Here is a 15498-nt window from a genome sequence, read left to right on the forward strand (position 1 = left end):
AATATCCTGAAGCTCAACATATCCATATGGTGACACTCTTGTAATCACATACGGACCCCTCCACCGGGATTTGAGTTTTCCTGGAAACAATTTGAGCCTGGAGTTGAAGAGCAGAACTTTTTGTCCTGGCTCAAAGACTCTGGTTGACAATCTCTTGTCATGCCACTTCTTTGCCTTTTCCTTATAGATTTTTGCATTTTCAAAGGCATTGAGTCTGAACTCCTCTAGCTCATTTAACTGGAGCAATCTTTTTTCACCAGCTAACTGAGCATCCATGTTTAGGAATCTGGTCGCCCAGTAGGCTTTATGTTCCAGTTCCACAGGCAAATGACAGGCCTTCCCATACACCAGTTGGTATGGAGAGGTACCTATAGGAGTCTTGAATGCTGTTCTGTATGCCCACAGAGCATCATCCAAGCTTTTTGCCCAATCCTTTCTTCGGGCCATCACAGTCCGTTCTAGGATTCTTTTTAGTTCTCTGTTAGAGACTTCTGCTTGCCCATTTGTCTGTGGATGATACGGAGTTGCCACTTTATGGCTAATTCCGTGTCTAACCATAGCAGAGTGTAGCAGTCTATTGCAGAAATGAGTGCCCCCATCACTGATTAGTACTATGGGAACACCAAACCTGCTGAAGATGTGTTTCTGGAGGAATTTCAGCACGGTCTTGGTATCATTAGTGGGTGTAGCAATTGCTTCTACCCACTTAGATACATAGTCCACTGCCACCAGAATGTAAGTGTTTGAGTATGATGGTGGGAATGGCCCCATGAAGTCAATTCCCCATACGTCAAACAATTCTATCTCTAATATCCCTTGTTGAGGCATGGCATATCCGTGAGGCAGGTTACCAGCTCTTTGGCAACTGTCGCAGTTACGCACAAACTCTCGGGAATCTTTATAGAGAGTAGGCCAGTAGAAGCCACACTGGAGGACTTTAGTGGCTGTTCGCTCACTTCCAAAATGTCCTCCATAATGTGATCCATGGCAATGCCATAAGATCTTTTGTGCTTCTTCTCTGGGTACACATCTGCGGATCACTCCGTCAGCACATCTCTTAAAGAGATATGGTTCATCCCAGAGGTAGTACTTTGCATCTGAAATTAATTTCTTTCTTTGCACATTGCTGTACTCCTTGGGTATGAACCTCACAGCTTTATAATTTGCAATATCTGCAAACCATGGAGCTTCCTGAATGGCAAAGAGTTGCTCATCTGGGAAAGTCTCAGAGATCTCAGTAGAAGGGAGGGACGCCCCAGCTACTGGTTCTATTCGGGACAGATGATCAGCCACTTGGTTTTCTGTCCCTTTTCTGTCTCTTATTTCTATATCAAACTCTTGCAGAAGCAACACCCATCTAATAAGCCTGGGTTTTGAATCCTGCTTTGTGAGTAAGTATTTAAGAGCAGCATGGTCAGTGTACACAATCACCTTTGATCCCACTAGGTAGGATCTAAATTTGTCAATGGCATAAACCACTGCAAGTAACTCTTTCTCTGTGGTTGTGTAGTTCTTTTGTGCGTCATTTAGAACACGGCTGGCATAATAAATGACGTGCAAAAGCTTGTTATGCCTCTGTCCCAACACTGCACCAATGGCATGATCACTGGCATCACACATTAATTCAAATGGCAATGTCCAATCTGGTGCAGAGATAACTGGTGCTGTGACCAGCTTAGCTTTCAGGGTCTCAAATGCCTGCAAGCACTCATTATCAAAGATAAATGGAGTGTCAGCAGCTAGCAGATTACTTAGAGGTTTGGCAATTTTTGAAAAATCCTTTATAAACCTTCTGTAGAATCCTGCATGCCCAAGAAAGCTTCTGATTGCCTTAACATTGGCAGGTGGTGGTAATTTTTCAATTACCTCTACCTTTGCCTTATCCACCTCTATTCCCTTGCTTGAAATTTTGTGCCCAAGGACAATTCCTTCAGTCACCATAAAGTGACATTTCTCCCAGTTTAAAACCAGGTTAGTCTCTTGGCATCTTTTCAGGACAAGTGATAGGTGGTTAAGACAGGAGCTGAATGAGTCTCCATATACTGAAAAGTCATCCATGAAGACTTCCAGAAATTTCTCTACCATGTCTGAGAAGATAGAGAGCATGCACCTCTGAAAGGTTGCAGGTGCATTGCACAGACCAAAAGGCATTCTCCTATAGGCAAACACGCCAGAAGGGCAGGTAAATGCTGTTTTCTCTTGGTCCTGGGGATCTACTGCAATTTGGTTGTAGCCTGAATAGCCATCCAAAAAGCAGTAATAGTCATGACCAGCTAGTCTTTCTAGCATTTGGTCTATGAATGGTAAAGGAAAATGATCCTTTCTGGTGGCTGTATTGAGCCTTCTGTAGTCAATACACATACGCCACCCTGTGACTGTCCTTGTAGGAACCAGTTCATTTTTTTCATTATGAACCACTGTCATGCCTCCCTTTTGGGAACAACTTTGACAGGGCTCACCCAGGGGCTATCAGAAATAGGATAAATAATCCCAGCCTCTAGTAATTTAGTGACCTCTTTCTGCACCACCTCCTTCATGGCTGGATTTAGCCGCCTCTGTGGTTGGACCACTGGTTTGGCATTATCCTCCAATAGGATCTTGTGCATGCATCTAGCTGGGCTAATGCCCTTAAGATCACTTATGGACCACCCAAGAGCTGTCTTGTGCGTCCTTAGCACTTGAATCAGTGCTTCCTCTTCCTGTGGATCTAAAGCAGAGCTTATAATCACTGGAAAAGTGTCACCCTCTCCTAGAAATGCATATTTCAGAGATGGTGGTAGAGGTTTGAGTTCAGGTTTGGGAGGTTTATCCTCCTCCTGAGGAATTTTCGAAAATTCTTTTACTTCCTCTAGTTCTTCTTGATCAGGTTGAGCATCTTTGAAGATGTCCTCAAGCTCTGATTCTAGGCTTTCAGTCATATTGATCTCTTCTACCAGAGAGTCAATAATGTCAGCGCCCATGCAGTCATCTGGTGTGTCTGGATGCTGCATTGCTTTCACAGCATTCAACTTGAACTCATCCTCATTGACTCTCAGGGTTACTTCCCCTTTTTGTACATCAATGAGAGTTCGTCCAGTTGCTAGGAATGGTCTTCCTAGAATGAGAGTTGCACTTTTGTGCTCCTCCATTTCCAGCACCACAAAGTCAGTGGGAAAGGCAAATGGCCCAACCTTGACAATCATGTCCTCTATTATGCCTGATGGGTGTTTAATAGAGCCATCAGCAAGTTGGAGGCATATCCTGGTTGGTTTGACTTCTCCAGCCAACCCAAGCTTTCTGATAGTGGATGCAGGTATTAGATTGATGCTTGCTCCAAGATCACATAGGGCTGTCTTGGTGCAAGCGCATTCTAATGTGCATGGTATTATAAAGCTTCCAGGATCTTGAAGCTTTTCTGGTAAGCTTTTTAGTATGACTGCACTGCATTCTTCAGTGAGAAACACTTTTTCAGTTTCTCTCCAATCCTTCTTATGACTTAAGATCTCTTTCATGAACTTAGCATAAGAAGGTATTTGCTCAAGTGCCTCTGCAAACGGAATCTTTATTTCAAGAGTCCTTAGATAGTCTGCAAAGCGGGCAAATTGCTTATCCTGTTCCGCTTTGCGGAGTTTCTGAGGATAAGGCATCTTGGCTTGATATTCCTCAACCTTAGATGCTGCAGGTTTATTCCTTACAGAAGTGGTTGAAGAAGCCTTGTTAGAGGGATAATTATCAGCACTCTCAGGTGCCTGATCCTCCTTGGGCGTTTGAACGCCAGGAATGGGTGAAGATTGGGCGTTAAACGCCAACTTCTCCCCCTTTTCTGGCGTTTGAACGCCAGAACTGGGCAAGGAATGGGCGTTTAACGCCAACTTTCCTTCCCTTTCTGGCGTTTGAACGCCAATAATATTCCTCTCTGGGCTCTTATTGTCCTCAGAGGGATTTTGAACAGTGGTTTGGTTATCCTCTGTCAATTGTTCTTTGTTTGGCTTCTTGCTCCTTTGAGCAGTGGTGTTCAGTGTTTTCCCACTCCTTAGTTGAACTGCTTGACATCCTTCTGTTATCTGTTTAGATATTTGCTGTTTTGCTTGATTCAACTGCAGTTTTATGTTCTTGTTAGCAACTTTAGTATCATGGAGCATTTCTTTAAATTCTGCTAACTGTTCTGTCATCAGGAGCAATTGTTGATTAAGCTCATTCATCTGTTCTTGAGGATTAGGATCAGTGACTAATGCCATGACCTCCTCTTTTGGAACGAACTCATTGCTAGAATATAAGTATTGGTTTCTAGCAACAGTGTCTATAAGCTCTTGAGCTTCTTCAATTGTCTTCCTCATGTGTATAGATCCACCAGCTGAGTGGTCTAAAGACATCTGAGCTTTTTCTGTGAGCCCATAGTAGAAGATGTCTAACTGTACCCACTCTGAAAACATTTCAGAGGGGCATTTTCTAAGCATACCTCTATACCTCTCCCAGGCATTATAAAGGGATTCATTATCCTCTTGTTTAAAGCCTTGGATGTCCAGCCTTAGCTGTGTCATCCTCTTTGGAGGGTAGAAATGATTCAGGAATTTGTCTGATAACTGTTTCCATGTCTTTATGCTTGCTGTAGGTTGGTTATTCAACCACCTTTTAGCTTGATCTTTTACAGCAAATGGAAACAGTAATAGTCTGTAGACATCCTGATCTACCTCTTTATCATATACTGTGTCAGCAATTTGTAAGAACTGTGCCAGAAATTCAGTAGGTTCTTCCTGTGGAAGACCGGAATACTGGCAATTTTGCTGCACTATGATAATGAGTTGAGGGTTTAGCTCAAAGCTGCTTGCTTTGATGGGAGGTATACAGATGCTACTCCCATAGTCAGCTGTAATGGGGTTAGCATATGACCCCAGAGTCCTCTTGGACTGATTAATTCCACTTGAGTCCATAATGGACAAAAGGGAAATGATAATGATTGCAAAGAGATAAATTTTGTTTTTTTTTTTTTAAAATAACCGAAAAAATAAAAATAAAATAAAACAAAAGGAAAATAAAACAAAAAAATTCGAAAATCAAAAAGAAAAATAAGATCAAAGCAAATTGAGAACTGAATCAATTAGTTAATTAAAAAGATTTTGAAAACAGCAATTAAAAAGATATGATTGAAAAGTTTTTATGAAAAGATTTGATTTTTAAAAAGAGGAAAGAGAAAAACAACAAAAAGACACCAAACTTAAAATTTTTAGAAAATCAAACACTAATTTTCGAAAATTTTAAAGGGAAAACACAAAGAGGACACCAAACTTAGAATTTTTATGAATCAAAAAGGGACTAAGAACATGCAATTTCGAAAAACTAGAAGAAAAAAACAAAAGCATGCAATGGACACCAAACTTAAAATATGAAACTAGACTTCAACTAAAAGACTCTAAACCAACAAAAATAAAACAGTCTTAATCTAAGCAACAAGATAAACCGTCAGTTGTCCAAACTCGAACAATCCCCGGCAACGGCGCCAAAAACTTGGTGCACGAAATTGCAATAACACTTTTGCAATCCCGCACAACTAACCAGCAAGTGCACTGGGTCGTCCAAGTAATACCTTGCGTGAACAAGGGTCGATCCCACGGAGATTGTCGGCTTGAAGCAAGCTATGGTTACCTTGTAAATCTTAGTCAGGATATCGGAAATTATCAGGATTGATGGTAAAAAGCAAAAGAACATGAAAAAGGTACTTGTTTTGCAGTAATGGAGAATAGGCTGAGGCTTTGGAGATGCTCCATCTTCCGAATCTCTGCTTTCCTACTGTCATCTTCATCAAACACGCAAGGCTCCTTCCATGGCAAGCTGTATGTAGGGTTTCACCGTTGTCAATGGCTACCTCCCATCCTCTCAGTGAAAATACGTCCCTGATGCTCTGTCACAGCATAGGCTAATCATCTGTCGGTTCTTAATCAGGCCGGAATAGAATCCAGTGATTCTTTTGCGTTTGTCACTAACGCCCCGCCTTCAGGAGTTTGAAGCACGTCACAGTCATTCAATCATTGAGTCCTACTCAGAATACCACAGACAAGGTTTAGACCTTCCGGACTCTCTTGAATGCCGCCATCAGTTCTAGCTTATACCACGAAGATTCCGATTAAAGAATCCAAGAGATATCTACTTAATCTAAGGTAGAACAGAGGTGGTTGTCAGGCACATGTTCATAGTTGAGAATGGTGATGAGTGTCACGGATCATCACATTCATCCGGGTTAGGAGCAAGTGATATCTTAGAATGGAAGCAAGCATGATTGAATAAGAAACAGTAGTAATTGCATTAATCCATCAAGATACAGCAGAGCTCCTCACCCCCAACCATGGGGTTTAGAGACTCATGCCGTGGAAGGTACACAAGAAACGTGTAAAAAGTGTTATAAGGTCATAAGGTACGGATACAATGTCAAAAGGTTCTATAAATAGTAAACTAATATCCTAAGGTTTACAGAAATGAGTAAATGACAGAAAAATCCACTTCCGGGCCCACTTGGTGTGTGCTTGGGCTGAGCAATGAAGTAATTTCGTGTAGAGACCTTTTCTGGAGTTAAACGCCAACTTTCATGCCAGTTTGGGCGTTTAACTCCAAGTTTTATGCCAGTTCCGGCGTTTAACGCTGGAATTTCTGATGCTGATTTGCTACGCCGGTTTGGGCCATCAAATCTTGGGCAAAGTATGGACTATCATATATTGCTGGAAAGCCCAGGATGTCTACTTTCCAATTCCGTTGAGAGCGCGCCAATTGGGCTTCTGTAGCTCCAGAAAATCCACTTCGAGTGCAGGGAGGTCAGAATCCAACAGCATCTGCAGTCCTTTTCAGTCTCTGGATCAGATTTTTGCTCAGAACCTTCAATTTCAGCCAGAAAATACCTGAAATCACAGAAAAACACACAAACTCATAGCAAAGTCCAGAAAAGTGAATTTTAACTAAAAACTAATAAAAATATAATAAAAACTAACTAAAAGATACTAAAAACATACTAAAAATAATGCCAAAAAGCGTATAAATTATCCGCTCATCAATGGATCAAAATGAGAATGAGGCTTGTGAAACCTGTTCTTGAACTCCAGTGACTCAAGATTCGCTGGTTCCCTGGTTTCATGCAACATGAAACCTTTGGGCTTCTGAGAGCTTTTTCCTGATGTGTGTGGTGTTGCCTTCTTTGGTGATCGCGGCGGTGGAGAAGGGACGGGTGAGGTCTGAGACGACTCTTCATCAACACTGGGCTCCTTGTTTTTGCCACGGCCAGAACTCTTGTGAGCAATCTTCTTTCTCATGGTGGGTGTTTGCTTGACCGATTGAGAGGGAGAGGAAGAAGATGTAGAGTGAATGTGAATATGAGTATGTGTTTGTGGAGTGAACGGTTTTTGAGAGAGATTGATTCTTCCACTCTTTCTTGATGCGGTTTTCTTTTTCATTATGGGGAGAGAGATAATGGGGGTGGAAGAAGAAGGGTTGGCCGAAGGTGAAGATGGGAGGGAGGTTAAGGAAGCATTAAATGTTGATTGGAGAGAGATGATGGGAGTGGTTAATGGTCATTATGTGCGGTTTTTAACCAAGGCGGTTTCCCAAGAATTTGAAAAGAAGATTCTTTGAATCAAGGGATTAGTTGGAGAGAGAAAGATTTGATTTGACATTAACTACTTCCAATGAGATATGAAATGACACTCAAAAGATTTGATCATCATAAAGTGAGGAATCATTAAAAATTCAATGAAGGGTCAAACTTGATTATGTGGGGCCCATTAGAAGCTAAGTCTGCGCAGCCTCCCCCTTAATGATAGCTCCTCCATCACGCCTTGTTTTTATCTCGTCCATTCCTACGAGATAAAACTGGACAGAATCAAAAATTCACAAGTTTTCAACATTATTTAAATCAATCATTCCCAAACTTTTTCTTAACAAACAGAATCTATCTTCACAGAGGGGTTTTGTAAAAATATCAGCAAGTTGTTCTTCAGATTTTACAAATTGAATATCAATAGTACCCTTTTGCACATGTTCTCTAATAAAATGATATTTAATTTCAATGTGCTTTGTTCTTGAGTGCAAAACAGGATTTTTTGAAATATTTATTGCACTCATGTTATCACAAAATAAGGGTATGCTATTGATCTTTAATTTGTAATCCTCCAATTGAGTTCTTAACCAAATTAATTGCGAACAACAAGCAGATGCGGATATATATTCAGCTTCAGCTGTGGATAGAGCCACTGTGGCTTGTTTCTTGCTTGACCACATGTTGAGCGAGCTTCCAAGGAAGCAACACATGCCCGAAGTACTCCTTCTATCCACTCGATCTCCCGCATAATCTGCATCACAAAACCCTACTGCACAAAAGTCATCAGATTTTGGATACCATAAACCATAATCACATGTTCCCTTAATGTACCTAATGATGCGTTTAACAGCCGTTAAATGGGATTCTTTTGGGTGAGATTGAAATCTTGAACATACACCCACACTTTGAACAATATCCGGTCTAGAGGATGTAAGATACATTAGTGAACCAATCATTCCTCTATACCGTGTTTCATCCACATCTAGGCCATCATCATCTTTATCAAGTTTAGTGTTAGGATGCATTGGTGTTCCCATTGGTTTGGAATTTTCTAAGCCAAATTTCTTTATCAATTCTTTTGCATACTTTCCTTGGTGAATAAAAGTACCACTAGGAGTTTGTTTAATTTGGAGGCTGGTGCACGAAATTGTGATCAATACTTTTTAATACACAAAACAATCCCCGGTAATGGCTCCAAAGACTTGGTGCTCAATACCATGGCATAAACACAACTTCGCACAACTAACCAGCAAGTGCAATGGGTCGTCCAAGTAATAAACCTTACGCGAGTAAGGGTCGATCCCACGGAGATTGGTGGTATGAAGCAAGCTATGGTCATCTTGTAAATCTCAGTCAGGCAGACTCAAATGGGTATAGATGATGAAAAAAGTAATAAGATAAAGATAGAGATACTTATGCATATCATTGGTGAGAGCTTCAGATAAGCGAATGAAGATGCCTTCCCTTCCGTCTCTCTGCTTTCCTAATGTCTTCATCCAATCCATCTTACTCCTTTCCATGGCAAGCTTATGCAAGGGTTTCACCGTTGTCAGTGGCTACCTCCCATCCTCTCATTGGAAATACGTTCCTGATGCCCTGTCACAGCATCGGCTATCCATCTGTCGGTTCTCAATCAGGCCGGAATATAATCCAGTGATTCTTTTGCGTCTGTCACTAACGCCCCGCCCTCAGGAGTTTGAAGCACGTCACAGTCATTCAATCATTGAATCCTACTCAGAATACCACAGACAAGGTTAGACCTTCTGGATTCTCTTGAATGCCGCCATCAGTTCTTGCCTATACCACGAAGACTCTGATCTCACGGAATGGCTGGCTCGTTTGTCAGGCGAGCACTCGGTTGTCAGGCGATCAACCATGCATCATGTTATCAGAAATCCAAGAGATATTCACTAAGCCTCAGATGCTTGTAGAACAAGAATGGTTGTCAGTCACCTTGTTCATAGGTGAGAATGATGATGAGTGTCAATCATCACCTTCATCAAGTTGAAGAACAAGTGATATCTTGGACAAAGAACAAGCGGAATTGAATAGAAGAACAATAGTAATTGCATTAATACTCGAGGTACAGCAGAGCTCCACACCTTAATCTATGGTGTGTAGAAACTCCACCGTTGAAAATACATAAGAACAAGGTCTAGGCATGGCCGAATGGCCAGCCTCCCAAAGTGAGTTCAATCATCAAAACATGATCAAAAGACTCCCTATCTTACAATAGTAAAAGGTCCTACTTATAGAAAACTAGTAGCCTAAGGTGTACAAAGATGAGTAAATGACATAAAAATCCACTTCCGGGCCCACTTGGTGTGTGCTTGGGCTGAGCAATGAAGCATTTTCGTGTAGAGACTTCTCTTGGAGTTAAACGCCAGCTTTTATGCCAGTTTGGGCGTTTAACTCCCAATTAGGTGCCAGTTCCGGCGTTTAACGCTGGAATTTCTGTAGGTGACTTTGAACGCCGGTTTGGGCCATCAAATCTTGGGCAAAGTATGGACTATCATATATTTATGGAAAGTCCAGGATGTCTACTTTCCAACGCCGTTGAGAGCGCGCCAATTGGGCTTCTGTAGCTCCAGAAAATCCACTTCGAGTGCAGGGAGGTCAGAATCCAACAGCATCTGCAGTCCTTTTCAGTCTCTGAATCAGATTTTTGCTCAGGTCCCTCAATTTCAGCCAGAAAATACCTGAAATCACAGAAAAACACACAAACTCATAGTAAAGTCCAGAAAAGTGAATTTTAACTAAAAACTAATAAAAATATACTAAGAACTCAACTAAAACTACTAAAAACATACTAAAAACAATGCCAAAAAGCGTACAAATTATCCGCTCATCACAACACCAAACTTAAATTGTTGCTTGTCCCCAAGCAACTAAAGATAAAATAAGATAAAAAGAAGAGAATATGCAATGAACTCCAAAAACATCTATGAAGATCAGTATTAATTAGATGAGCGGGGCTTTTAGCTTTTTGCCTCTGAACAGTTTTGGCATCTCACTCTATCCTTTGAAATTCAGAATGATTGGCTTCTTTAGGAACTCAGAATCCAGATAGTGTTATTGATTCTCCTAGTTAAGTATGATGATTCTTGAACACAGCTACTTATTGAGTCTTGGCCGTGGCCCAAAGCACTCTGTCTTCCAGTATTACCACCGGATACATACATGCCACAGACACATAATTAGGTGAACCTTTTCAGATTGTGACTCAGCTTTGCTAAAGTCCCCAATTAGAGGTGTCCAGGGTTCTTAAGCACACTCTTATTGCCTTGGATCACAACTTTATTTCTTTCTTTTTCTTTCTCTTTTCTTCTTTCTCTCTTTTTTTTTCGTTTGCTTTTTGCTTTTTTTTTTGTATTCACTGCTTTTTCTTGCTTCAAGAATCATTTTTATGATTTTTCAGATCCTCAGTAACATGTCTCCTTTTTCATCATTCTTTCAAGAGCCAACATTCATGAACCACAAATTCAAAAGACATATGCACTGTTCAAGCATACATTCAGAGAACAAAAGTGTTGCCACCACATCAAAATGATTAAACTGTTATAAAATTCAAAATTCATGCAATCCTTTTCCTTTTCAATTAAGCACGTTTTTATTTTAAGAAAGGTGATGGATTCATAGGACATTCATAGCTTTAAGGCATAAACACTAAGACACTAATGATCATAAGACACAAATATGGATAAACATAAGCACTAAAATTCGAAAAACAGAAGAATAAAGAACAAGGAAATCAAGGAACGGGTCCACCTTAGTGATGGCGGCTCTTCCTTCCTCTTGAAGGTCCTATGGAGTGCTTGAGCTCCTCAATGTCTCTTCCTTGCCTTTGTTGCTCCTCTCTCATGATTCTTTGATCTTCTCTTATTTCATGGAGGAGAATGGAGTGTTCTTGGTGCTCCACCCTTAGTTGTCCCATGTTGGAACTCAATTCTCCTAGGGAGGTGTTTAGTTGCTCCCAATAGTTTTGTGGAGGAAAGTGCATCCCTTGAGGCATCTCAGGGATCTCATGATGAGAGGGGTCTCTTGTGTGCTCCATCCTTTTCTTGGTAATGGGCTTATCCTCATCAATGGTGATGTCTCCCTCTATGTCAACTCCAACTGAATAACAGAGGTGACAAATGAGGTGAGGAAAGGCTAACCTTGCTAAGGTGGAAGTCTTGTCCGCCACTTTGTAGAGTTCTTGGGCTATAACCTCATGAACTTCCACTTCTTCTCCAATCATGATGCTATGGATCATGATGGCCCGGTCTAAAGTAACTTCGGACCGGTTGCTAGTGGGAATGATTGAGCGTTGGATAAACTCCAACCATCCTCTAGCCATGGGTTTGAGGTCGTGCCTTCTCAATTGAACCGGCTTGCCTCTTGAATCTCTCTTCCATTGTGCGCCCTCTTCACATATGATTGTGAGGACTTGGTCCAACCTTTGATCAAAGTTGACCTTCTTGTGTAAGGATGTTCATCTCCTTGCATCATAGGCAAGTTGAACGCCACCCTCACACTTTCCGGACTAAAATCCAAGTATTTCCCCGAACCATAGTAAGATAATTCTTTGGATCCGGGTTCACACTTTGATCATGGTTCTTGGTGATCCATGCATTGGCATAGAACTCTTGAACCATCAAGATTCCAACTTGTTGAATGGGGTTGGTAAGTACTTCCCAACCTCTTCTTTGGATCTCATGGCGGATCTCCGGATATTCACCCTTTTTGAGTGAAAAGGAGACCTCGGGGATCACCTTCTTCAAGGCCACAACTTCATAAAAGTGGTCTTGATGCACCCTTGAGATGAACCTATCCATCTCCCATGACTCGGAGGTGGAAGCTTTTGCCTTCCCTTTCCTCTTTCTAGAGGTTTCTCCGGCCTTGGATGCCATAATGGTTATGGAAAAACGAAAAAGCAACGCTTTTACCACACCAAACTTAAAATGTTTGCTCGTCCTCGAGCGAAAGAAGAAAGAAGAGAGTAGATGAAGAAGAAATGAGGAAGAGGGAGATGGTGGTGTATTCGGCCAAGGAGGGGGAGAAGTGGTGTTTTGGTTGTGTGAAAATGAAGGGGTTAAGAAGGGTTTATATAGGAGAGAGGGGAGATGAGGTTCGGCCATTATGGGTGGGTTTGGGAGGGAAAGTGGTTTGAATTTGAAGGGTGAGGTTGGTGGGGTTTTATGAAGGATGGATGTGAGTGGTGAAGAGAAAGATGGAATTTGATAGGTGAAGGGGTTTTGGGGAAGAGGTGTTGAGGTGATTGGTGAATGGGGAAGAAGAGAGAGGGTGGTGGTGGGGTTGGTGGGGGTCCTGTGGGGTCCACAGATCCTGTGGTGTCAAGGAAAAGTCATTCCTGCACCAAATGTTGCTCAAAATCATGTTTTGAGCCATTTCTGGCGTTAAACGCCGGGCTGGTGCCCATTCCTGGCGTTTAACGCCAGGTTCTTGCCCTTTTCTGGCGTTTAACGCCAGTCTGGTGCCCCTTTCTGGCGTTAAACGCCCAGAATGGTGCCAGACTGGGCGTTAAACGCCCAACTGCTAGCCTCACTGGCGTTTAAACGCCAGTGAATTCTTCCTCCAGGGTGTGCTGTTTTTCTTCCTGTTTTTCATTTTGTTTTTGCTTTTTCAATGGATTTTGTGACTTCTTATGATCATCAACCTACAAAAAACATAAAATAACAAAAGAAAATATATAAAATATAATCATTGGGTTGCCTCCCAACAAGCGCTTCTTTAATGTCAGTAGCTTGACAGAGGGCTCTCATGGAGCCTCATAGATACTCAGAGCAATGTTGGAACCTCCCAACACCAAACTTAGAGTTTGAATGTGGGGGTTCAACACCAAACTTAGAGTTTGGTTGTGGCCTCCCAACACCAAACTTAGAGTTTGACTGTGGGGGCTCTTCTTGACTCTGATTTGAGAGAAGCTCTTCATGCTTCATCTCTATGGTGACAGAGGGATATCCTTGAGCCTTAAACACAAAGGATTCTCCATTCACTTGAATGATCAGTTCACCTCCATCAACATCAATCACAGCCTTTGCTGTGGCTAGGAAGGGTCTGCCAAGGATGATGGTTTCATCCATGCACTTCCCAGTCTCTAGGACTATGAAATCAGTAGGGATGTAATGGTCTTCAATCTTAACCAAAACATTCTCTACAATTCCATAAGCTTGTTTTCTTGAGTTGTCTGCCATATCTAGTGAGATTTTTGCAGCTTGTACCTCAAAGATCCTTAGCTTCTCCATTACTGAGAGAGGCATGAGGTTTACACTTGACCCTAAGTCACACAGAGCCTTCTTGAAGGTCATGGTGCCTATGGTACAAGGTATGGAAAACTTCCCAGGGTCTTGTCTCTTTTGAGGTAGTTTATGCCTAGACAAGTCATCCAGTTCTTTGGTGAGCAAAGGAGGTTCATCCTCCCAAGTCTCATTTCCAAATAACTTGTCATTTAGCTTCATGATTGCTCCAAGGTATTTAGCAACTTGCTCTTCAGTGACATACTCATCCTCTTCAGAGGAAGAATACTCATCAGAGCTCATGAAAGGCAGAAGTAGGTCCAATGGAATCTCTATGGTCTTATTTTGAGCCTCAGATTCCCATGGTTCCTCATTGGGGAACTCATTGGAGGCTAGTGCACGCCCATTGAGGTCTTCCTCAGTGGTGTTCACTTCCTCCCCTTCCTCTCCAAATTCGGCCATATTGATGGCTTTGCACTCTCCTTTTGGATTTTCTTCTGTGTTGCTTGGAAGAGTACTTGGAGGGAGTTCAGTAACTTTCTTGCTCAGCTGTCCCACTTGTCCTTCCAAATTCCTAATGGAAGACCTTGTTTCAGTCATGAAACTTTGAGTGGTTTTGATTAGATCAGAGACCATGGTTGCTAAGTCAGAGGGGTTCTGCTTAGAATTCTCTGTCTGTTGCTGAGAAGATGATGGAAAAGGTTTGCCATTGTTAAACCTGTTTCTTCCACCATTATTATTGAAACCTTGTTGAGGTCTCTCTTGATTCTTCCATGAGAGATTTGGGTGATTTCTCCATGAAGAATTATAGGTGTTTCCATAGGGTTCTCCTAGGTAATTCACCTCTTCCATTGAAGGGTTCTCAGGATCATAAGCTTCTTCCTCAGATGAAGCCTCCTTAGTACTGCTTGGTGCATTTTGCATTCCAGACAGACTTTGAGAAATCAAATTGACTTGTTGAGTCAATATCTTGTTCTGAGCCAGTATGGCATTCAGAGTGTCAATCTCAAGAACTCCTTTCTTCTGACTAGTCCCATTGTTCACAGGATTTCTTTCAGAAGTGTACATGAATTGGTTATTTGCAACCATTTCAATTAGCTCTTGAGCCTCTGTAGGCGTCTTCTTCAGATGAAGAGATCCTCCAGCAGAGCTATCCAAAGATATCTTGGATAGTTCAGAGAGACCATCATAGAAAATACCTATGATGCTCCATTCAGAAAGCATGTCAGAAGGACATTTTCTGATTAATTGTTTGTATCTTTCCCAAGCTTCATAGAGGGATTCTCCATCCTTCTGTCTGAAAGTTTGGACTTCCACTCTAAGCTTGCTCCATCTTTGAGGTGGAAAAAACTTTGCCAAGAAGGCATTGACTAGCTTTTCCCAAGAGTCCAGGCTTTCTTTAGGTTGAGAGTCCAACCATATCCTAGCTCTGTCTCTTACAGCAAAAGGGAATAGCATCAGTCTATAGACCTCAGGGTCAACCCCATTAGTCTTGACTGTGTCACAGATTTGCAAGAATTCAGCTAAGAACTGATGAGGATCTTCCATTGGAAGTCCATGGAACTTGTAATTCTGTTGCATTAGAGAAACTAATTGAGGTTTAAGCTCAAAGTTGTTTGCTTCAATGGCAGGGATAGAGATGCTTCTCCCATAAAAATCAGGAGTAGGTGCAGTAAAGTCACACAGCACCTTCCTTGCATT

The 15498-nt window shown here is 41.7% G+C and overlaps 1 non-coding gene across 1 annotated transcript; it reads left to right on the plus strand.

Moving 5' to 3' along the window:
- The first annotated feature begins 15015 nt into the window (after positions 1 to 15015).
- Positions 15016 to 15123, plus strand: LOC130984529 (small nucleolar RNA R71). The gene has a single exon (XR_009088462.1). It is a non-coding gene; the product is annotated as a small nucleolar RNA R71 (small nucleolar RNA).
- Positions 15124 to 15498: the final 375 nt, after the last annotated feature.

This window comes from Arachis stenosperma, chromosome 5 (assembly GCF_014773155.1).
Source record: "Arachis stenosperma cultivar V10309 chromosome 5, arast.V10309.gnm1.PFL2, whole genome shotgun sequence".
In the NCBI taxonomy this organism is placed as follows: domain Eukaryota; kingdom Viridiplantae; phylum Streptophyta; class Magnoliopsida; order Fabales; family Fabaceae; genus Arachis; species Arachis stenosperma.